Source organism: Ambystoma mexicanum, chromosome 11 (assembly GCF_040938575.1).
Source record: "Ambystoma mexicanum isolate Mex_15411 chromosome 11, UKY_AmexF1_1, whole genome shotgun sequence".
Taxonomy (NCBI): Eukaryota; Metazoa; Chordata; class Amphibia; order Caudata; family Ambystomatidae; genus Ambystoma; species Ambystoma mexicanum.
Window position 1 is genome coordinate 1,031,210,998 of NC_090934.1, and position 23,048 is coordinate 1,031,234,045.

At 43.9% G+C, this 23,048-nt stretch overlaps 1 protein-coding gene across 1 annotated transcript in view; it reads right to left on the minus strand.

Moving 5' to 3' along the window:
* Positions 1-20,527, minus strand: part of KLHL25 (kelch like family member 25) — a 178,604-nt gene extending 158,077 nt beyond the window's left edge. The window contains exon 1 of the mRNA XM_069624283.1: positions 19,585-20,527. The gene's annotated coding sequence lies outside the window, so the exon portion shown is untranslated. The remainder of the gene's footprint in view (positions 1-19,584) is intronic.
* Between the last annotated feature and the right edge of the window lie 2,521 nt (positions 20,528-23,048).

A 23,048-nucleotide genomic window follows, 5' to 3' on the forward strand; every position in this document is an offset into this window, starting at 1 on the left:
CATTACAGTTGAGGGCATCTCTAATGTTAGGAATCTTCTACTGTTTAACATTTACTGAGGTACAGTGGTGTAATCTGTCCCTGACCTTGAAGATTAATCAAAGAAATTGATGAGTGTTATTTAACATGTCCAGGGGGTCAGGTGACAGTCGTGGGTCCTCTCTGTCCCTTACGGATGGTGACCCATTGTTGAAAGATATTCCACTGCAACTTTCAATGTTAGGCCCGCCCCTTCCTCCTCCCTGCACAATGCGGCAAGGCGAAAAACCGTACAAGGTCAACTGTGGCGTTTGAATTTGAAGAGATGGGATCTTAATTTGCTCCATCCTGACAAAAAGAGCGATAAAGATAATCCGGATACACGGTATGTTGCTACGGCCTCCTCCTGTATGGACTACATATTTGTATCTACGGTTTTATATAATATGAAGAGCTCTTTTGAGGTGGTCCATAATGATTTTAGCGACCATGTGAGGTTGATTGCCAGCTTTGAATGGTATAATTCTAACTGTAATGCTTTGTACTATATTTCTCAGATTATGATGAACTTTCAAGGTAGTCATTTAAAATGGAATGATAAGATTACATCTTTCAATAGGTCTCTTCTGAATGATTTTGAGAGCTTGTCTCTTGACTTAAAAAGATCAATCTATACCTCATCCTCATTTAACCAGCATTTCCAGAGGGTGTTGCCCAAGGAAGGTCATTGGGAATCCCTGGAAAAATCCATTATCATAAATTTTAGCCCAGTGTCCAACACATGAAAAGGATAGCTAGGAAAGAAATCGGGCATGTAAAAGCCTCTAGGTTGAGTGATCCTACTTCTGTGCAGAATAAGATCACAAGGTATTAAGCAGAGATTGAGGAAATGGTCAAAGATTTACAGTGCCACACTTTTCCAAACTGATAGTGAGGCCATGTTTTCTTCTCTAAAGGAAGAAAACGCGCGTTCGTTCTGGGGAATGATTAATGACCTGGAAAGAACGCAAAATGTAATCCAAGCTAACCCAGTTAGGGAAGAAGTTTGGGATTCCTACTTTAGAGAAATGTAGAAAGCGGAAGCTCAATCCCACCTCATCTAATGTCTGGAGACTGATACCACTTGGTCACTCCAGTTTACTCTCGGAGATTTTGGTAAGAGCATACCAAGTGCTAGTCGCTGAAGAGCTGGGGTGGGGGGGGCTTAACTACCAAACCCAGACAATATTTAAACAAAATGTTGGCCTATGGTCAAGTATCCTTTTTATTCTTTTTCCTGATATCAAGCAGTCTGAGACAATCCCAACCTCCTGGAAAACCGCTTACGTCTGTCCAATATTTAAGAGGGATAATAGGTTATTCCCAGAAATCTAGAGGCTCATATCTATAATGGATGCTGACTCAAAAATCTTTGCTGACATTGTTTTAGGACATATAGAAGATTGGTGTAGTGAGAAGAACATACTTCACATATTTCAGCTGGGTTTCCGTAAAAGAATTCTACAGATTGTGGATGCCTGATTCGGACCAGTCTTCAACAGGGAGTTGAGAGGAAAAAGGATTCTTCTGCTGTTTATGTTGCTTTAATGGACCTGTCCAAGGCATTTGATTTGGTGGACCACCATAAACTCTGGCAAAAACTAAATGAGCTAGGTATGCCTGTCGGATTGTTAAACATCTTGATTTGTCTTCATAATGAATCCTTTGTTAGGGTGGGACTCAACAATGAGGGCCTAATGTTTCGACCAAGTCCTACCTTGAATGGCCTAAGACAGGGTTGTCCTATTGCTCCAAAATCATTTAGCATTCATGTATCAGATGTAGGACATCACCTAAATAAAGCTGCTTTAGTCTGTCCGAAAATTGCCAACATTCAGATCTCCTGGGCCGCTTACATGGATGACTTTATGTTAATGGACGTAACACTGATTGGTCTACAGAGACTTATTCACTGAATACATGCAATTAATCTGTGTAGAACCCACACAAAATGTTAATTTGCTTGGTTCATAAATAGGATCAAGATCCAAGCCAAGGACCACATGTTATACTCAAGTCGCTCACCCTAGCAGTATTTTTTATAGGGCGTATCGAAGGACTAAAGCTACATTATTAGCAATGCAAATAGTTAAAGTGGACAAAACGTATGGCCACTTATCGCTTGTTCCAGCTATGAAGTTTTACTTTGCCACGGTTGCCCCAAGGCTTTCATATGGTTTGGAACTTTTCCCTGAGTGGATCCACGGGGAGCTGGATTCGTATGAGGCCTTAATCTGGAGGAAGATCATGTTTGTTCTATCTACACCATTGCATTACTTTTGCGGCAGTAGGATATGATTTAGGTTTGCGGTAGCTTACCAGCTCAGTGTAGTGGAAGCAGTTGTGGCTCATGAGGAAATTATGGTTGAATCCTGCATACAATATTTATGGGCTTCTTGGAAGTGAGTGTAGGGAGGGACTGGGTATGAAAGGTTCCACTCAAGAGCTATGTATGAAAGGTCTCAATCCTTGGGAAAATTGGGTCCTCACAGACGGTACTGTTAACAAATCCTAATTTTGTAAATAAATAAATTGGAGCTTTGATTGGTCTAAAACAATAGATTCTACTGTTCTATCCAAGTTATATGGTCCTATACTTTCATGCAAAAAGGTTGGAACATTAGATCGTATTTGATTACATTTCCAAGGAAATGTGTCAGAAATACCTTTATGCATTTTCGTTTTAATGTTCTTTCAACAGGCAAAATTCTAATTACTAGGCAGGTAAACAATGTGTGCAAGTTTTTTTTGTTGTCGTTTTGTCAGAACAGTTTAGTGGTTGAATCCTAATCCTTGAACCATTTACTTATCTACTGTCCGCATTAAGATCTCAGAGGATTTTGTTTTTTGTGAAATATGTTCCTAATCTTCATTTTGCGTCACTGAATTGTTTATGGTTTAACATGCTTCATGGTAAACGGGTCTTGCTAACAATGAGTGTAGTAAGATTCTTAAAGATTGTGTAAATTGCTCTGCTAGATTAGTGTTTAGAGTAAATGTGTGCTATATTATTGTTCGGTTAATTTTACTTGAAAATTCTGTCTTGTTGAAACATCTTTATGAATTTATGATTCGTGTATTATATAATCTTAGTTTGTCATCTATTAATTGAAATTAATTCAAATAAATATATATATTACCAAGTAAAAGCGTATATTTCTGATTAATGGGCAACTTAAAGGTGGGAAAATGGGTAGCAATTAATATCCCTTTTCCATTTGTTTTAAGCGGTTCAGCCCTAATAACAGGATTCTGCTTGGGGAGTAACCAGAAATGATTTCAATTACCTTAGTTTTCTAGGTATGTACACAATTAGATATCCTTTTGACTCCCAGAAACATTACAGAAATCGAAGGTGTAAACTTGCAGATGATGGAGCAATAAGACTGACTGACCGTGCAGAGAGCCAATGACACCATGGCTGAGTACGTACGTGTACACGTACGTACGTGTGTACACACACACACACACACACACACACACACGTGTGTTAGACATGAAGCACACTTGCATCCCTGCACAAAGTTACACGGACAATAGGCCACATTGTATATAGACACGAAAAACATGCTTTTTACCCACTAAGATAGAGGACATATACTCTCTTGCTATGCTGAAACACGAGACGCACAAGAATAAGGGGCGTAGTTAACATAAGTAGCCATATAAGTCAAAATGGAAGCTGCAGTCACACTGGAGTAAATGGAAAGCACTTGAGAAGGCTTGAGAATGCAGAGAGATGCCTGACACGCCGATTTAGCAAGAAAACGCAGACCAGATTGCTAATGCAGCCGGTGTACATATCTTAGCCAAGGATATCAAGGGAGGGAGACTTTCACATCAGCACTTGAAGGTACAGACAAAGGCAGACGTGAGAGACAGTCTTCTTAGACACCTGCAACTATAAATGCTAAAAAGCATCCTAAATGTGGAGCAGGAAAATCAAGCAAGTGGTCTCAACACACGTGATCGGAGACAAAAGGACAAAGCCTATTTATTTGAGCAAGGCGAAGACCTACGTTCCCATCTGTCTCAGGACCGACGATACAAAGTAGTACTAGGATGAAAGCTAAGTGTCCTGTCTCAAAGCCTAGAGGATCAGAGATGGTAATCTTATTGCTACAGACAGCACCTTGGGCCATTCACATCACCTTGAATCATTGCTCATGGGCTGGTAACATTCCAAAGTAGCAAGGCTGAGAGGACCCTCACTGACCAATCCCTGCTTGCCTCCCGCGCCTGTTCAGACTTTGTTGCATCAACCTGTTATAATGCACTAGGCTGACATGCCATGCCTTTATCTCCAACATTAAGAGGTGGTTGCAGGTGGAGCCACTAGATAAAGTATAACCAATCAGAGCACTAACCCCATATGGATGCTATATGATATGGCATTTATAACGCGCCTATATACAAGTGTTTCAAGGCGCGACGAGGCAAGGAAGGGGAACAAAGGGAGGATGTACAACGATCCTACTAGGCCAGGTATAATTCAGATTGTGCAAGTGCTTAGGAAGGGGGCAGGGACAGTGCAGTACATGGGAGAAGATTATAAGTAATTAACAGCCAGCAAGTGCAAGTCTAAGTGCGGGCAACAGGTGTAAAGGGCTGGTAGGGGCACTGTAGGGATACAGAAACAGATGCTGGCGGGGGAAGGACCTGGGCCCGAGATCAGAAGGTGTCCAGGTTGCCAGTGCAGTTCCGGTTACAGCCGTGGTGAGCAGAGGAGGATGAGAAAAAGCAGAAGCAAAGAGAAAGGTTTTGAGGTGCTTCCGGAACCGGAGATGGTTCTACTCAAGTTTAAGGGAGGCAGGGAAGCTGTCCCCGAGGTAGGCGCCAGCCGAAGAAAGATCTACCACCAAATCGTTGCTTGGAGAAGCGACTGACCCTGAGGGAGTTGGAGGCAGATGAGCGAAGAGCTCGAGAAGGAAGATGTTTAGAAGAGAGAGTTGAAGGTATTGAGGCCCCATACCCCAGAAGGCCTTGTGAACAATACAGAGGGTTTTGAACTTAATCCTGGCAGCCACTGGGAGCCAGTGGAGAGATTTCAGTCCTGGAGAGATCCGATCCCTGGGCTTGAGGCCAAGGACATGTCTCGCAGTCCTGTTCTGGATAAGTTGCAGAGGGTGGAGAGTAGACGCAGGCAGATTTAGAAAGAGGCTGTTACAATAGTCCAGCCTATGCAGTTTATCCCACTAACCAACCCAAGTTTGCCTTAGGTTTTTGTGGAGTAACGTTTCACTTCTGACATCACAACCCATTATAGCCTGTCGACAAGCCTGTAACCAGCTGAGAGCGCATTGGAAATCCTGAGATGTTGATACCTGTCCCTGTTTTGTGAGATATCTCAACAAAGCAGTAATTGTGTCCCATTTTTTGACTTTTCTGTTTCTTGGCTGCGGGGAGACACAGAAAACCTAGTTGCCTTTGTGTCCAAAGCGCTCTCCGAAGCCGATAGAAATGACGAGGAGATGCGTGCATGTGCCTGGGCTGTGGAGTACTTCCGGACATTATGTGGGGGGTACCAAGTTGCGCCTGGTCACCGACTAGAAGCCATTAATTATTATGCTGAGCCTTGTAGGGATGAAAACGGCAATGCCCAGACTGGCCAGGAAGCGGCAAAACTACAGGAGTACACTTATGAGATCATGCACGTTGCAGGGTGGAACAACGCTCAGGCAGACTGCACTTCCAGACTACTAGAGTGCAAAACCCCAGGCACCACCTTCAAGGTTGAATGCATCGTAGCGTCCATCAAGGATTTAAGGAGTCACACGTTCATGGAAATGAGCAAGTCTCATTGCAAGGAGCAACTGCAGCAAGATGAAGCCCTGAGCAAAGGGGCAGACTGGGCTAGGAATGGGTGGCCCAGTGAAAGAGCCATTCCACAGGTACTACGCCCATACTGGAAAGTCAATGAAGAGATCATGGAGATGGACGGACTCGTCATGAGGAGAGATCAGGTAATTTCCCCCAGGGGAATGCAGAAAGTCATATTGTGCAGAGCCCATGCCCGACATTAGGCAGCAACATGATAAGACAGAGCGCAGGATGCGTACTGGTGGCCAGGCATGGAGCAGAACGTCAGAACCATGATTGAGAGGTAACCGGCACCCATGATACCCACAGAAATTCCGAAGAAGCGTGGCACAAAATTGGGTTACACTTCATCGGGACCCTGGATGCCATGTCACTCGAGCATAGGTACCGAGTAGTTATGGTGGACTCAGCCCTCCAGATAACGTGCGTATACTACCTTTTTAGGCATGTAATTATGGCCAATACGGATGATTTCATTTTCTACTGTGTACCGTGTACGCTTTATTTATTCATTAAAAAAAAAAACATGTTCCACCACTACATGGCACTGTAGTGTTTCTTTTGTCATCAGCAGCATAGCAAGTGAGCAACACAGTAAAGCATGCACCCTTTTAAAATGTGTTCATACCGATAAAGTCTAATAGCTTGATATGCTAAAAAGTAAAGTTTGCTTTGATGTACTTAGTTGAATGTTCTTTAACCATACAAAACACGCTGGAGGTTTCTGACGAATCTCCAAACCTAAGTGAGTTTATGGCACAACTTATTTTTTGTCTGCTTTTAAAGCGCTGAAAATAAAGTGGGTAAATCAGGATGTTTTTCCTTTTGCATCTTATAGTTTTCAATTCAGGATGTGGAAAAAAAAACAAAAAGTACAGTGATATTATTTTGGCACAAAATGCTGCTATAAGGATTTACATGTTGTCATGATGCTTTACTATGCAATTTGTTTATTTATTTTGGAAATAAACTCTATAGGACAGTATTATTGTAGGTCTGGACAGCCAAAACTTAAATTTTTATTTAAAGCAAAATGCAGAAGAAGGTGGACATGCCCAAATTGAAAGTGCATGTTAAAATCCCAGCTTCGCTGTTTAGCCTAAGTGTGTGATGCTGGGCAAATAATGTAATCTCACCCTGACTTCAATTGCAAAAATTGGAGTGCTTATAAATGATTACGTTTACACCCTAACAATAGAGCAGTTTTTAATAAGTGAAGGGACACATTGGTGTCCCCTGGTGCTCCTCTGCTAGTTGCCCCAATACTGCTGCATAGAATTGCATTATTGCTGCACTGGCCCTCCCCCATTCTTGTAACACTGGATTTGACAGGCAGACATAGTCTCACCAGCCAGCCAGTGCACCAGAGATTCTAGTATAGCGTACTGTGGTAGAACCAACATTACATTTTCTCCCCTGTTGCTCCCAGCCACTGAAGGTGCTTCGGCCGTCCAGAGTACTGCCCCACACTCTGCAATGTCCTGTTATGCTATGATATTGAGTCTTTCATTGCACACCATCTGCCATTTTCACACGTTCTAGGACCTTCAGGTTTTGCAAGAAGTTGGTGTTTCAGCCTCAAAGGAGAGAGCAGTTAACTGATTGTAACATTGAAGCTGCACTAGAATAGTCTTATTACAATGAGTAATAAAGTTAGATGCCCCTACACAAGTTAGTTTGCCATTCCTCCACAGTTTCTGAAGTTAGTGCCCCTCCCAACATTTGAAGTGTTAGACCCAGCCTACATTTTACCCTAGGTTCACCCCTGGAAGTGCGCACTTGCATTCTGATAGGCAGAGAGGTGAGACAAGCCGTTCCCCGAAACTGGCGGTGTTCAAGTTTTACTATGTTTGTTCAGAAAAATGTACTTGAACAAACGCAGTAAATCTTTAAAGCTGTTACTTTCAAGAAAGTCTTCCATCACCTCTCTGCATATTGCGCTTTAAAATATACTATTCAATAGTTGGTTACCACACCAGAACATGGGGGGTGGGTAGAACAGTGGGGGCAGAGCCTCCAAGTTTGTCATGCCTATTTTCTGAAGTGGCTCCACCCATCAAGACTTAATTCTCGCCCCCCGAAATGTAGGTTTTGTTGTGCCCTTGCATGGGAGGGAGGTCAGGTAGGTCGGCTTACTCTCACAAGCCACCAGCCAGCTCCACCTCTCCCCTCAAAGTGCTGAAATAAAGGGGCTGGAGCCAAAACATCTGCAATTATTCCTTTACTTGCTGCACCATGGCCCGTTGAAAACCTGCTCTGTAAGGTATAATTTATAAAGTTATGCTGGATGTAGTAAGACATGCACTTGCTGTTGGGCTATACCACGCGGGATGGGCCATTAGCATATGCACTGAATATACCTGCCAATAGCACATGCAGGGAGGCCATGTGCCACTGGCGCATGCAGAAATGAGATGCTCAGTTAGCATGGGTAGAGAGGAGATGTGCTGCTGCATGTGTACGGAGGCTATGCCAATAACATGTGGAAAGGGAGTATGTGTTCTTACATAGTGCTTTTAGCCAAATTCCTTCAGCTTTTAAGCACTGTGCTAACAGTTATTATTCCATTTCGAATGGTACTTAATTTATTACAGCAAAACCAAGCAGAATGCCAGGAGAGCACTGGTGGACATTGTGGTGGGGGCTGGTGAGCACATGTTCGAATCTAGCTGAATAAGGAAAGGGGAGGGGGGAAATCTGGTACATTTGGCCCCAGGACATTTTGGCCATTTCCAGCACTGATAGTAACTTGTATGAATGGTCATTCTTCATTATTGCATTTCCTGTAAGAAAGAAGCGACTCCTCTGCGGTCTTCCCTCTGCGCCACACCCATCAAGGCTGCATCACGTAACTGGAACTTGGTAAGTGCAGGCCGCCCTCCTGCCCGGTAGCTTTCCACCCTTTCTTTGGATGCAACGTTAGCATGTGCTTTGCCAACATTAGCCTGTGCAGAAGGGAGCCCTGCCGTTAAGACTGGCAGAGAGGAGTTGCAACGTTATAGCATGGGCAGAGGAGATGCTACATTAGCACTTGCAGAGAAGAAATGTCCCCATAGTATGTACTTAGTAAAGATGTGTCATTTGCACATGCCATGGAACAGAAGTGCAATTAGCATGCAGAGCCGAGATGTGCCATTAGCATGTGCAGAGACAGGATGTGGAGTTTGCACATGCTAACTGCACATCCCGTCTCTGCACAGGATGTGCAGTTAGTACGTGCAGGGATGGGGTGTGCAGTTAGCATGTGCAGAGAGGGTTTGTCTCATTAGCATGTGCGTAGAGAAGGCGTGTCGTTAGCATGCACATCTCCGCGCACATGCGTGCATTTAGCACGTATGTACAGAACTGTCCAACTAGTATGTGCGCAGAGAAGATGCACCATTAGCAGAGAGAAGACATGTGCCAATGGCATGCGCAGAGAAGAGATTTTAGGTCACTATGGGTAGAGATATGTCCTGTGAAAGTGCGCAAATATCAGGCTTGCTAAACAGAATGTGTTCTGTCAATACGTGAAAACAATGTGTGCCATTAGCATATGCATAGAGATGTGCTGTTAGCATGCGCATGGTGTAAAGGTGCAATTTACACATGCAAATTACACATATTTGCTCTTCAAATGCTAAAAGCACATCTCTGTAAATGCTGAAAGGAGATGTGCCTTTACCATGTGCACATAGTATGACACACGTCGTACTCGTTAGTATGTGTCAAGAGGCGATGCGTAGCTAGCATGTTCAGGGAGGATATATGCCATTATCAAGTGGAGTGATGTGCTGTTACTATGTGCTCAGACGGGATGTGCTGTTTGCATTTGGAGTAAAGGGTTCGGCACAAGCCAGACAACTTTGATCTACAACAATTTTGATCTACTGGTCTGATTTTACATATGCATTGGGTGTATGTGTTGGATAGGTTTTACTCTCTTGCAGAGGAAAAAACTCATTCTCTTGAAATTGCATTTACTCTCCAATTTGAAAAATCATGTGTAAAATACTCCCACCTCAGAACCTTATCTGGAGCACTGAGTGGAATACCTGTCTAAATGGGTGGAAGTAGAATTTGTCCCCACGCCCAAGCGACACCAAACAGCCCAAACTAAAAATGGAACTCATTGCCAGTTTTGATGAGAAATTAACCAAGATTCTGCTTTTCCAGGTCTTATAAGTTATTTCTGCCAGTTTATCATCAACAGAGCAAAGATGCCCATGGGAAAAGGTATCACAATTTGTAAGCTCACCAAAAACAAAAAATAATAATAAAATCACAACAAAAAACCTGAACAAAGCCAACGTCCTGCACAATTACCCCTTTGCTTTCAGTAGGCACAGCAACTCCCACCTAGAAAATTCACCCACCCGCTCCAACTTCCCTCCCTCCTAAACTACATTTCTGTGTCGCATGACCAAGCCCCTCCTCAAAAATCAATAAATAATTGCTGTACAAATAAAGCTGGTTTCATTACATTGTAATTTAAGTACTTTACAGAAGAACTCTAATGTGAAAATACAGCTGTTGCTGCCCAATTAAATGGTTCTTCTGTCACCTGGTTTTAGGAAAGGCCTTGCCTGAATGCAGTTTCAAACTGTCTGTTCTGGCACACTGTGGTGTGACCAGCCGGCCGTGGGTCTGAGGGCCCACTGACCACTGGCCCTGTGTTGCAGGAGCTCTGTTCGTACCTCCACACTTGTATTTCGCAAGCGGCAATACTAGACTAACTTTATGAATTGTTTTCTGATAGAAGGTCATCATTCCAAGATGGATAGTCTGGTACTCTCCTTTGTACTCTTTCAAAATACCTCTATGAGAGTGGGAAATGGGACAAATAGCCCCAATGAGTGTTCCTGTCTGCGTATAACAGTAATCAGAGCTCTCTATAATTGATAAACAAGTCTGTAATAAAAGGGTTCTATGTGTGAATCTCCAAATACATACCAGACACGTGGCTTGGTGCTCACATCACTGTTCATAGAACTCACCCTTAAATTAAAAGGTTTGTAATCACGACCCATGCATTCTATTTGGACAGCTTACATTTTTGGATGTGTGAATAAAATGGCTGCAACATCAGCCACTCAAATGGGATACAGAGGCTCCTTTGCTTCTGGTTTCTGGAGAATGCTAGAAGGGGATGGGTCTCAGTGTGAGCATGCCCAGCCACCAATACAGAAACAGCTTGAGGGAATTATATCTATAGACAGGAAAGGATACCCTACAAGAGACATCCAATAAACAATGCACAGAAAGCAGGATTATTTTGTTTGAATCTCCAAGCAATACCTTTATTATTTGGAAACAAGGTAGCAGGCGCCGGTCTCTCGAAAGAACACTATTATTTTACGCTACATACCTACAGAATGTCGACTGCTGTGACCGCGGCTTTCAATGTCATTAGGACAGTGCAAAGTATAGTGTGATCCCAGCAGACCCTATTTACCAGAACGGCTATGAGGCAGTGAAAGTAAGCAGTTTCAAAAGGTCTACATGTGTGAATAAAATCAACAGGGCTCAAGACATAAAAAACAACATGGGGGCGTGAAGTCTGGCTCATTCATATACATACAGGAAAAGAACACCTCTTAAAGTTAAATCTGCAAATTTAATCCAGTTGGTCCTTTTTTTATTAGAAGGAAGCGCAAAGGACAAATAAATTAGCATTGCCTTTCAAAATATTAATCACTGCCTGGAAAATAACCCAAGAGAGAAGATTTTACTATAACGTTCCAGCAAAGTATAAAAAGTGCACACCTTTTAAACAATCCAATAACCTATATTGAAACATTCCCTGTAAAGCTAAGTCCAAAAAACACTTTCCCTCCTGGGTGGAACACTGCTTATGACTTTTTGTCAGGCATCCTCCTATGGATTGTGCGAGGAAGTTCTAGCAGCGTTGTAGTACGGCAACTGTCCCAGGACTCTTTCACACGTCTCCTTTCTCCCTCTCGGCATGCACAGTGCCCAAGCTGTAACCTTCCGCTCTGGCAGGATCCCCTCTCTCCGATCATTCCGACAGCTTTTCACATTCTCCTGAACCCCTGTATTTACTCTCCCATCATGATGAATATTGACAACAGACTGCAGATTCTGTATTGCTAGGAGCTTGAATGGCGACACTTCACTTAAGTCTCCAATACAATCCGAGTCCAGAATTTTAGGAGTAACATGCATATTGCCTTTGTTCAGTTCCACTCAGCGTTTGAATGCTGAGATGTTTACACAAATCTCTCTTCCATGCAGCATACTAGAGGAACAAAGGCGGCCACCAGCGTGAGGCGCGCAAAACTTCCGAAAGTGGTTGCCTGGGCTCAGAGAGCCCCTGACCCAGGTAACATTACATAGGAGAGGCCAAGGCAGCACCTGCTGCCACTACTCACCCAGGGCAATCGCGCCCCCATCACTGTAATCGCACATATGGGCCCCACCAGGGTAATTACGCATCACTAGGCAATTGCGCACGGGTCACGAAACAGCTTGATTCCAACACTTACCATGTGAATAATGATATGGATCCATCTAGTATGTGTGTGGGAAAGGCAGTATAGAAATTTAAAATTTCCGGCAACAACGAAACTCCCAAAATCTGGGAGCAGCAATGCCCAACAGCTATTTCGGATATGATTAATGCCATCTATCAATAGATTTCAAAGGACTGTGGGTGTACAATTTGCACTTGTCAGTAGCCATTTGCTGGTGATAATATACTCTTTGAGTGTACGAAATGGTGCGATGTGTAGAAATGAGGTGGCGAGTGACATTTTATGACAGACTAATAGCTTGCATATTGAATTATTTACAGCAGAACATCTGTACATAAACAGTGGGCAACTTTTCAAGCTGAAAGCTACTAGCCAGCCATAAAAAGTCTCTTGCCAACTCAATTCCATACACACACATGGTACACCATTTTATGTTCGCCAAGAGTCAAATATCAATACACACTGGCGAGTGCACTCTTTGCACCGTGAGTAAACATGCATTTTTAAGTTATGGATTTGCAGTCTCCACCACACTATAGTGCACACAAGAGATCAATTCTGCACTACTGGAGGCCAAGTCTTCACATACCATACCTCCCACAACTTTTCAGAGCACGCAACGGACTACACTCAAACTGAAACATTGATTGGATGCAGATTACAAAAACAACGTTTTGAAGATACTTGTTAATGTGTTGATGAACATCCTGAAGAAAAAAAAGCAGAGTAAATGGAACGCCAACCATCTGAGGGTATCATATGTATGCACTGATGACAATAACCGTCAAGGCATAAAATAAGCAGGGTTGCATAGCAATATGCAATGCGATTCTGTAGGTTTGCGATATTACTAACTAAATTGACACTTATGTAGCACAACTGGTGGTTTAAATTATCCTGTTCAATGAAAGCATAGTTTATCCAGCATTCCGCACATCCTCAGGGCCCTCCACCCTCTTTTCTCTGTTCACTTCAAGTTCAAAGGGGCTAATGGAGAGCGCATGCAGCAGCAATCATCTCCTCCACTCTTAAAAGTGTCAAAAGCCTGTGTTGGGGTGCTAGCCAAAACAATTGAAAATCGGAAGAAATCAGGGTGATACTTTTATTAAGGTAATTATAGTCTGTTTGGAAAGACCAGTATGTGTGAACAATTTTTTGTATTTTAAAAGACAGTCCTGCAGCTCTATTCCTACAAATGTACCTTGTGACATAATGTATAATTACAGCATTGTTCATGTACAATGTATTGTCTCCATGTTTTTCAATAAAGTTTAGGTTAGTGTGTCTAAATCCCAGAATACATTTCATTTTGGAGAAGGTGCATATCATTGACGAGTGAATACTTTTAAAATGCAGCCCATTTCCTTGGATGGCAAACCTAGTTCTGTGCCCTGCAGGCTGCAGTTGGTGCTCAACCCATGAACGGATTCCAAACTCTGTGGCAATCTGTCTCATCTCCCTTTTGCCTTCTACCAGCTACCCTTAAAGTGAAATGTTCACAAAATACAATTGTTAGCCTAGTTTGCCCTATGGCAAATGCTCTGCTTAGTCTCTTACTTTCTTTCCTCTTGCATAATGAACATTAGGTGTTTATACGAAGTAGTGATCAATAGTTCCACCCAGACTGTAGATCTACAGACCTACTGCAATACCATACACCTTAGTTAGCTTCCAGAGCTCACTTTGATCTCAATTATGATTGCATTATATATCAACAGCTGGGAAAGAGCCAGCCAATGGCTTACTGTCCAGCCTTCATCCGGTCCTTGGAGGCAGTGTCTCAGGCAATATCCACTGGAGTACAACTACTTCACCTCCCCCGACCAACTTACCTACTCACCTCCTGGCCCACCTTCAGGTCCTGTAAATAGTCATTTCCAAACGCGGGTATACGTGTAATTTCTTTTTAAGGGAAGCATGAGTTGTGCAGAGCCTGGTTCCCTTACACCAAAAGTATCAGCACCCAACATGGAGGCTCAAAGTGATAATCGCAATAAATACTGCTTTCATGTGTGTGCAAGGCGGGAATGCTGCAGTTAGCCCTACCTAGCGTGGGGACTTAAGGGCCATAAACTGGCCTGCCACCACCCGAAATTGTTATTCAACCATATATTGAAAACAATAGATATCAATAACAGGCAAGGGTCATCTTGTTCATCTGAAGGTGACAATTACCTGCAACACCATACTATGTACTTAGCCTCCAGGATTGACTTTCCTAAAATATTATGAACTTTTTGATTTATTAAGCTTCTGAATTTCTACTTCCACAGCAAATGATGGGGCAAGCATACAGTATACAGGACAATGTCCTATGCAACACCGACTGCCCGTAGCTGCACAGTGCCTTGCACTGAAAACAGTTTTCAGAGCATTTTTATTTACTTGATGTCGATTCATGCAGATAACCTTTACATTTTAAAGACACTCGTCTCACAAATGTTGTACTTCAGAGTTACACAGAAATGCTGGCTTGTTGCTCATTTTATGACTTTGGTACAAATCCCTTCTAGTAACATTAAATATGCTAGTACAAAATCACAATTTGAATAAGTACGGTTGAGCAAACTCTGCTAATTTAAGTTCCAAAACTAATTTATGCCTTGAAAGTACAGCTATTCCATATTAAGTGAGCGTCTTGAAGGACATTTTCTCCATCCAATATCAGGTGCACCACGCCTTGGAGTCTAAAAGAATTTTCGGCATATATGATCCTGCTTTAAATCATTTGGAGTCCCTAACTTTGGTGAAAATGCATAGGTTATAGTAGCCCCTACCAAGAACATGGACATCCTGTGTTCTACAGTAAATGTTTACAAATCAAGAGTCCATTTTTAGCAATTTATTAAGGGTAGACAATTTAGGGACGTGAAAACCTTGATGACTTATAACCAGCTATACATTTTTAGGGTGTCGTTCAGCAAGGTAATCACACGCAGCTGATATTTTTGTCCAACTGAAAGGTCTCACTTTTGAATTGTGGCCTAGCCAACTAAGAATGTCTTCCTTCCAAGGAATTGCATCTCCCTCAAAATCCAACTTCCAAAGCTGCCCCTAATGTTACTAGCCACAGTTGTTCCACCCACCCAGCCCCTGATGACCAAATATATCAGCCGCATAGAAAAATAACATTGACTACAAGTTGTTTGTTTGCGTTTATTAGGGGAATTCGCCCCCATGATGTATGTGAAGACCTTTATGAACAGTCATTAAATAAGATACCAATATAGAGTGAACAGCTGAAATTTTTATCAGAAAGGCTCCCAGATAGCAACATTCCTTAACTACTCCCATCTCCTTATGGCCCACTGTCTAGCGATATTTTGGATTATTTTTCATGTTACCTAAAAAACACAATTTATATTTTCTTGGAATTCCTTCCTAAACCATTAGAAAAATAATCTATATCTACAGCCTTGAGAGACCTCTGTAAGCCAAAAGGTAGTAACAATAATTATAACTAAATTGTCTGCATAGACCATCCAAACGATGTGCTCATTACCACATTCGGGAGTGGTAGAGGGGTTTGGGTGAGGGAGATCTATCCTGACATTAAATTAGAATCTAAAGCTGCCTTTAAAAAGTTAAAAACAGACAAGTATCCAATAAACACCCCTATTTACTGCCAAGGGTAGCAACAAATATATCATTCATCCAACCTGAAATTAATTTTATTTATTTATTGGGTTTTTATAATGCACCTATACAGCAAATGGTGTTCCTTTATACTCCAGGTTTTTATATTCCACAAAGATATAGCTCTGTTCAACCAAAGGTAGCCCTATAATCTAGAAAAGAAGCAAAAAGAGGAAAATAATGTGTTTGCAGTGCCTTTTGCGTCAAAATATTAAGCACTAAGCAACTGCAAAACGTCAACTGAACTTTACAAAATCTAGTTTAGTTGGTATCAGCCTTCTCAGTCTAACGGAGTAACTCTTAATATAACTTTGGCCAAGTTCTTACTAAGAACTTGAAGAAGTGCAACAAGGCATTTGCTTCTCTGGTCTGCTTTGTTCCTCCTCTTACACATTGGTATAACACCCTCCTAAAACCAGGGCGAAATGTCTAGGCATGAATTGGTATGATGTCTGGGAACTTTTAGACCTTGCGGTGTAGTAATATCAATTGTGGGTTCTGTATGAAAGTTTTGACTAACAGCTTTCATAGATCTTTGCTGGGATTAGATCAATGTGTGAAGTTATAAACTCTGAGTTGGTCTGATTCAGAAGGAACCAACATTTCTTAGAATGAGATGTGTAGTATATTGGGGAGGTTGGGCGTGTGTGTGTTTGTGTTCACAGATAACAACTAGTGGGACCCAAAGAAACTATCATATTACAAAACCCTTGGAATTGTGTGGTCATACGCTGCACAACAGGGGGCGCAAAGTAAAAGGTAGACTTACTAAAAATGTGAACGCTGAATTTAAAGGGTTGTATAGTGTAAAATCTGATCAATTTAACTCTCTCTCAAAGGATAGAAATTATTATATATATATATATATATATATATATATATATATATATATATTACATGGCCACGGTAGTGGCCATGTAGTTATGGTTAAGTTGCTGTTTCCATAGGAAGAGCACTTTTTGGGCGGCTTATAACTTCGCTCTACCTGGACGAATCCTCACCAAACTTTGCAAAAAAAAGTATTTGGGTCACTCTGAATTTCTTTGCAAAGTTTGGTGAGGATTCGTCCAGGTAGAGCGAAGTTATAGGGGGGGGTCCCAAAACTTTTTTTTCCCCATAGACTGAATGGGAAAAAATGTTTGCTCGCGTCTACAGCCCAAACCGCTGGACGAATTTTCACCAAATTTGGACCAGGAGCAGCGGCTTGGCCCTGTATGTCTCTATCCCTCCCACCGAACCCTCCGCTCATGCCCCCTGTGTCTCTATCCCTCCCGCCCACCCCCCGCTCATGCCCAGTGTGTCTCTATCCCTCCCGCCCCCCGCTCATGCCCCGTGTGTCTCTATCCTCTCCCGCCCCGTGTGTGTCTATCCCCTACCGCCCACCCGCCGCTCATGTCCTGTGTGTGTCTATCCCCTCCCGCCCACCCCCTGCTCATGCCCTGTTGTGTTCTCTTTATACACCCTGCCTTCCCTTTCCATGGTGGCCATCTTGGTAAAAGATGTTCCTTCCTGCACCGGGACGCCCCGGTTTGGGAAGAAAAATCTTTTTTTTAACCACCTGGGGTTCCCACTTTGAGGACCTAAGATGCTAGTGGTTTCATCTATTGAAAAGGATGTTATGGTGACGTTGCACTAATAAAAACCTATGAAATGCAGTAAAAAAAAAAAATGGTGTTACAGGGACGTTATGGTTAAGTTGCACTACTAAAAACCTATGAAATTCAGTGAAAAAACTTGGTCAAAGGGACGTTATGGTTCCAAGTAAAACCGAAAAACCCTTGAAATTCGCCAGTTATGGTAAGCTAAGCAACCATAACTCACGCCACCACCGTGCACTGCTAAGACTAACACCCAGGACATCAAAGATGACATCACAAATGTAATTTGGTGGACCTGGCCACGTGTGCGGAGCTCCGGTGATCTGGAGCGGGGTGGGCTGAACCCACAACCCTGAGTATGCGGCATGGGCGCCGCCTAAGTGTGTATACTGTCGGGTGCCACCCGATCCGAGCATGGGGCTGCCCGGTGATCCGGAGCAGCCCCCAACAGGCCATAAACATTTCCCTGCCCCACAAATCATGGGAGGCACGTTACACATCTTAAGAGTTTAGGCCACTTCGATCATTTTTTGTGTGCCCCTCTCTTGGACAAGAGCCCGTGAGTACATGGATTCTATCTCATACTAGGAGGGGAGTGCATTAAAGCAGAATGTGGTTAAAGGTTGTAATTGCAGATGAGCAGATGCCATTTCAAAGATATTTCAGATGCGTGTATAGAGTAACAGCTGCAAAAACAGGGTCAAAATCTCACCCAATTGTGCAACGACAATGCTAGAAAGTGAAGAGCAATAGTATGTAGTTATGGGCCTTCCTTACTCAATTCCACAGAGCTCTCAAGTTGCCACATGTCAGGTGCGAGTGCCCACGTGGTGCTGATTTTTATTCTGTGCATTTTGATACTTGTAGATTTGCTTTTATCATTATGAATGCAGAACTACAAGACAAGTTGTGGTATTTGCTGCCCACGCCTCCCAGAAGACAATTCAAAAGCTCTGCTACTGTACGCGGGTTTTGTTTGCGTGTATAGCCACATTATCAAAACAATGTTCATGGGCTTAAAAATAATACAGGGACAAAAAGTATTACTTTGCACTGGTTTATTTTTTCTCATGAAAATAAGGTTTTGAAAGCGTTCCCATATCTAACGCGGTTACCTTTTAAAATCACATGAAGTGGCATCCAAGCGAGGAGTTAAAACGATGTAAACATCTCTTAGAGAGGCGGTGATATTGGAAATGCAGATCGGCAACTAACCCACAGGCATCGGGGATAAAAGACAGAGCTTGTTGCGCTTCGGCTTAACTCTTTATGCATGTGTCTAATGGTGATGGACTGGTCCTGAAAGTCTGATAGCTACTAGAAAATGCGCTTTTCTTGTAAAAAGGTTGCCTTTAGAGCATGTTTGCTAACAAAGAAAAAAGCAAAACGATTTTGCCCCGGGAACCTCTGCCCACTATTTGGTAAATGCAATCGCCTGCTGTTTGTAATGACTAACTCCAGCTTCACTTGCAGTATTTGCTCTAGTATATGAATAATTGTTGCAGCTCAGACAACAAAACAGGAGTGTGTCCTATGGACTGGCCAACTTGATGGGTCAGCAGCACAGCAAGCCCCTCGCCGCATCCCCTCCTGTCCACAGCTGTAATCCTGTGTTTGCACAACAAGCTGCAAACCAGGAGAATTCCCACTCCCTCCACACGCTCTGCCCAACACTGCCAAAAGCAATTCAACAGGGGAATGAGCCGTCGCGGTGTGTGGAAGTCCCACAGCTGGAGAATCCCAAAATATAACAAATATTTGAAACACATCATCCTTACTTTTCAATTCCCCCACAAAATGGAATCTCTCACTCGAAAGCACGCCCGCTACACCAAGCCTTCTGAGGTTTAAACACGCATTATTTTAAAATTGTTTGAACTTATTTTTCATAAGGAATGCACAGAAAGGTTAACGGCGTCTACCAATGAAAAGCATCTTGGTGGAATTATATATAGAGTTTCCAGCTAGAAAAAATAAAGGAGAGTTGCCTAAACCTTTGCATTGCTCTCTTTTCTATACTTCACTTCCCCAATCACATACCTCCCGGGGTCCTTGAGCTGTGGGGGATGTCCTGGACAGGTACTCAGGAAAGCCTCGGTGCAGTGTGTTCCTTCTCCGGGAAACTCATTTACACTCTTTCAGAGTTGGTTGTTTCTCTCAGAGCATCTGCGTCCCAGAGCTCTGATAAGCTGTTGCCCTGTCAGGGACAGGGAGTGCACTGGGATGCAGGGACAGGCAGCAGCTCCCACCCGGCTTTCAGAGCTGAGGGGAAGGGCTCCTTGCTGCCCCCCCGCCCCCGCACCCCCCGCCGGGAGACCTGCGGCTGCGCGTGAGGCTGTGAGGTGCTCATTCATAAGCAACGCCTTATATCATGCGGGGTGGCAGTCTGTGGCCCTGGTGCTCCGGGTAGTCATTCTGCATGTGTGCATGCACCCTGAAACATGGGGTGCAATATCAGGGACATATAAATGGCTACATGTCAAGCCCCGGGCTGGATACGTTTACAAGGGGCTGCACTGTTGACGTTTACACACCAAGGGGCTCTTGTGAAAATCTACAGCAGCAGCCCGTCTTGATATGGACTCTGTGAAATTCTACTGTAGACTGGAGGGTTTTAAAAGCCCAATACATCCACGCTCTGCTTAGCCAACAGCACAACTGCCCCTGTACTGACAGACGGCCCTAATGTAAAGTTTGTAGTGTGCAAACCCTTCGAAACTTTGCTGTGCACTGGGCGGGAGTACTGGCGTTTCCTGCAGGAGGGGGTTCTTGGTGGGACAGATGTCCTCTTAGCTCTGTGGCGAAAGGTAAACAATACCCGTAGCGGGTATACTGTGAGCGAGGGAATGGAGGGTCATTACAATTGCTGGTGTGACAGGCTCTCCCCCTAGCACCAGGTGATTTGAGTACACAATGAAAAAAGCGAAGGTGCGTGCACAGCGAACTGACAGGCTAAGCCATCCAATGACAGGACACGTCACTTAAACGTGCAGCCGAGCGTGGAAGGTGCGGAAGTAGCACTGCTTTAATCAGAAAACCCTGTTACGCACACGGAGGCGGGGTTAATTTAAAGCGTCATAAGTCTTGCACCAATACACTTCTTTACTTGGTGAGAGGGAATGGTTCCGTTGGACCTATCGGAATTCGCCGTGTAGACGCAGCCACACAAATCCAGTCAATCAGAACGTACGATGGACAGTATTAGAGGCGCTAACGCTGCAACCATCTTTTAATAGCTATTCAATGTAAGTTAGTAACAACGCCCTCCCTACTCGGCACAAATGTCACTCCCTATGTACAGCTGTGTGACAGAAGAGCACAAGCACAACCCCTCCTCAATATCTCCAGTTCACTGCTATACAAACGAGGCTGGTTTTATTTAATTGTAATTTAAGTATTTTCACAGAAGTAACGATATAATGCAAAATGCGCTCGACAATAGCATAAAAAGGCATTTACTTTAATCCTGGTAGATAGTTTACTGCAGTTGGTTATTTATTTGTTGAAAATGCTAGCTGGCCGCTTGATGATCTATATTATGCGCATAGGTATACATGCCAACATGTTGCCGCAGCTAGGAGGGAGATTTTTGCTAGAAATCGGCAGAATGCTCTGATTACTTACCAATAATCTTCATTACTCCTAGTCACACTCTTCTTCCTCACAGTACTTCATGAGGCGCCTCCCTCCGATACAGGACCTTCTTCTATTTCTTTTGTTTTGTATAACTCCTCCCCTTAACCCTCAGCATTAATTTTAACATTTCCAACCCGAGCTGGGGACCCCCCCCCACCACTCGCAGGGAGGGAGAGGATGGTCATCAGTATTGTGACGAGGAAGAGTAGGACTAGTAGTAATGAAGATTGCCGTAAGTAATCAGAGCATTACCTCCACGTCCACTCTTCCTCGTCCCAGTACTTACTTAATTAGGCATACCATAACAGCAACTGGGAGAGGTCCCAATGAGACACAGAGATTAGCAGCAAAAAAAGCACACCTTAAATCGCTCCAAAATTACGTCCAAACAGACAAAACTCCGACCCATAAGGAATCATACCCGGACTGGGAGACGTTCAATCGATAGTGGTTGGCAAAGTGCATATATGCCAACCCTCCCAATTTAGGCGGGAGACTCCCGATTTTTTTGTGAAAAATACTGCAATTTTTCACATTCTCCCGCCTAAAATAATTATTTCCCCAATGTATTCCTATGGGGAAATTGTTGTCTCCCGATTTCTCTGTAGAAATCTCCCTCCCAGGCGTGTCAGAATGTTGGCATGTATGAAAGTGTTCTGATCTATGTAGGTAGCAGCCCTACAAATCTCTTGAAGAGAAAACCCCTGAGCATCCGCCCAGGAAGCAGTGAAACGCTGGTAGAGCGACCCTGAACATGGTCAGGAACATGCAGGCCAGAAACCACATAAGCCATGGAGACAACAGTACGGATCCACCGGCTAATGGAAACCACAGAAGCCTTCCGCCCCGCACCAGCGTGTCCAAAAGTAACCATGAGACTATCAGACTGCTGGAAAGCGGCAGTCAGAGCCAAATGTTCCACAACCGCCTGCCGCACATCAATGGCATGCCAAGCCACCTTGTCCGGCGTCTGCAGATCCTGGAAAAATGCAGGGAGAACCAGATCCTGAGAAGTGTGAAACTGAGACACAACCAAGGCCGAAAGTTTTCCCAGTGCATGTCATACGCCTTCAGAGTAGAAGGCCTACAAGCATTTAGGATAGACTCAATCACAGGACCCGAAAAACGTTTGTGAGACTAACCGAGACCGTGCAATAGCCAAACCGCCCATTGAATCTGCCTGACCCCGAACCGTAGACCCACCTGCGGGGGTCAGGGCCACCTCGGAATCAGCTAAGGCTCCTAGGACTGAAGTTCCAACAGGGCGGGAAACCAGCTCTGACAGGGCCTGAACGGAGCAATCAACAGCACAGTGACCCCACTTTCCCTGATGCGTTGACCCACCCGGGGAAATAGGGGGAGAGGAGGGAACACATAAAGGAGACCCCAAGGCCACTCCATAGTGAGAGCATCCACCCCCCAAGCCCTTTCGGCCGGGAACCGGGAGCAGAAGAGAGGAACATTTGCAGATGCTGAGAGGCAAAGAGATCCAGAACCGGGAGCCCGAACCTGACACAGATCTCCCGAAACACCCTGCCCAACAGAATCATTTCCGGAAGAGATGGGGAACTAGTGGCTGAGTAGATCTGCCCAAGCATTGCCCACCCCACTGACATGAGAGGCCACCAGGGACAATAGGTGTGAGTCCCCCCAGGAACCTATCTGAGCAGCCAGAGCAATCAAGGAGCGCCCGGACCACCCCCTGGCGCTTGACAAATGCCAAAGCCGTGGCATTGTCCACCCAGACCAACACGGCCCGGCCTTCCAGAGACATCCTGTTAAGGGACTTCAATTCAGCAATCCCACTAAGTCAGTGCCTCGTCTGGGACTCCCAAGGGAAGCCCTTATTTATATATTTTTATGACAAG